Consider the following 2,821-nt stretch of genomic DNA (forward strand, 5'->3'; position numbering starts at 1 on the left):
CACGTAAATTAAGTACCACTATAAAAAACTTAACAAACCTCACCATTATTGTGTTCTCTACACAAATTCTGATATAATATCTTTGTAATATCAATGTTTGAGATTATTGTTATCATTACTTTAATATAAAAAGCCAGTATCTAGAATATTTATTATGTCATAAATAATGGTAAACTATAAAAATTATATTTTATACTAATAATCCAATTAAAATTGTATAGCAATTTGCGTTTTCTTCACTATTTTTATACTAATTACGACGTATCTTTATTTAAATAAGTGTATTTTAGCTATAATTTTAAACTATAACAAACCAAAGATTAATTAGAATAGATACTCTTGTTTAACTTTATTATAATTAAGACTTAAGAGACGCCTTGTGATTCATTATTCATTGTAAATAATCATCATTCCAAATATGTATTAATGTTTGTGTATTCAATTCAAATGTAAAATAAATTGATACTTTTTCTGTTGTTGTTTTATTTTATTTCTCAAATTGTCTTGCAAATGATATAGAAAAGTTCATGACCTAAAAGGTTTTTAAAATAATTTACCGATATAGTGAGATATTTTTTATTATATTATACATAGTGAGATTGGATTAAATATTAGTTTTGGATTTATAACACAAAGCATAGAATAATAACTAGTAGCTCCCAATACAGCTTACGTAAATATTAATAAAATAAAATATTTTACCAGTGAAAGTAAGTTTGTCAGCTTTTCTGTCTTTCAAGATGTAATTGTGACTATAGTAATTTGTACATGTATAGTGTATACATCTAAGGAAATAAGACATTCGAAAGCCTATATCACAAAATTACCGACGCGGATGTACGTTTTTTCAGCTAATAAAGTAAATTAATTTCATTCATTCCTGTTGGATATTACGATTTACGAAAATTGTATTGAATATCTTATTTCGTAACAAAAATATCTCTCCATTTTACTGATGGTTCCGGTTACATTGAAAGTAATTTTAAATCTAACAAGAGATACACACTTACATTGCGTGTAAAATTTTTATGTAAATTTATTATACGTACCTATATACCTATAAGATAATAATAGGCTATACACGTTTGATTTTCAACAACTCCGAATATTTTTAAATGGTTAAATAGTTATCGACGTATAGGTAATATTATGTATAGATAACTTCAGGAGGTATCCGTTATGCACGCCGTTTCAGTATTTCTTGTAGATCTTTAAATATATCTTAATAAAAAAAGATTCCTTTTTATATTCATCCCGTCACACTTTGTTTTGTTATATTTTAAGGGGATTAGGCGACGTCTTAGATGAAAGCTCCCAGTAAGCTTTATTTTTTCCGTCATCTTCAGCAATCGTCGTAATATTTTTAACAATTTACACGAAATTATCACAACTTATATTTATACTTTACATAACAAATGCTAAATAATATATTATATATAATACTAGCTTTCCGCCCGCGGCTTCGCCCGCGCAGTCAAAGAAAAACCCGCATAGTTCCCGTTCCCGTAGGATTTCCGGGATTACGTCATTTTCCCGGGATAAAAAGTAGCCTATGTCCTTTCTCGGGTATCAAAATATCTCTATACCAAATTTCATGCAAATTGGTTCAGTAGTTCAGGCATGATTAAGTAACAGACAGACAGACAGAGCTACTTTCGCATTTATAATATTAGTATGGATTATAAATGCGAAAGTAATTCTGTTTGTCTTTCTCTTCTTCACGCTTCAACCACTTAACCGATTTGGACGAAATTTGTTAGAGAAATAGCTGGAGATCTGAGAAAGGAAAAGGATAGGTTTTATCCCGGAAATCACACGGGTATGGGAACTATACAGATTTTTCTTCGACAACGTTATTGAAGCGCGGGCAGAAAGCTAGTGTTACATTAAATATCAATTCTATAAGGAAAGGTAATTGAGTAATCACATTAATCTCTCGTGATATTATTTTATCATACGCAGCTCATGTAAAGGGCTACGTTTCATGATCCCTTCTATAATTGATGAAATACGTAATGAGCAAAGCTCTTTTACGAATCCATCCTGTATTTAAATTTTGCGGGAATAAATTTTGTTTTCGTATGGAAATTGTCGGAACTGATTATGTTTTGCCATATGTCCAATATTGATAAACCTGGATTGTTTCGAATGTATTTTTATTGTAAATGTTTTATGAGCTTATGTTATGCCGAACTTATGTTCGGATGGAATATTTTTGTGGAATTGGAAATATATCGATGTAGCAAAACCGCAAATTACAATATGTACCTACATGTGAACCATAAAATAAATAAATATAACATTTTGGTATATACTTACTTAAAGGTATTCCCTTAAATTGGTGGATATTCCTGAGAATGTTTTATTTATTGAAGAATATATTGAAATTCCTTTAAAAAGAGAGCCTACCCTCCTTCGAAAGTCGGTAACATCCTTTTTTTTTGTGTGGTGTCCCTCAATGTTAGCCAGAAGGGCTTCAACATTTTAACATTTTAACGCGAACGCGGGGGTGAACTGAAGGTTCACCCTGGTAGCGACATGCACAAGGGCGTCCCCCCTTGACGGGGACCACGAACCTCGGCTTGAGTTGTCGCTTGAGTGGAGGAGGCCAGAAGGGCCCTAATCGGACGGGAAGTTGGTAACAGCCTCACAAAGGTAACTTTGTGAGTGGTCATGGGCGGTGGTGATCATCTCACTAGGCGACCCACCTGCTCCGTTACCCGCTCTATTATAAAAAAAAAATATATTCCTGAGAAAATATCTTAATTTACTTCAATATTCTTCTAAAAATTCACAACATGATTTCAGGTAAGTCTTTTAA

Source organism: Colias eurytheme, chromosome 7 (assembly GCF_061535395.1).
Source record: "Colias eurytheme isolate Ceu_HAF_F1 chromosome 7, ilColEury1 Martin Lab GWU primary, whole genome shotgun sequence".
Taxonomy (NCBI): Eukaryota; Metazoa; Arthropoda; class Insecta; order Lepidoptera; family Pieridae; genus Colias; species Colias eurytheme.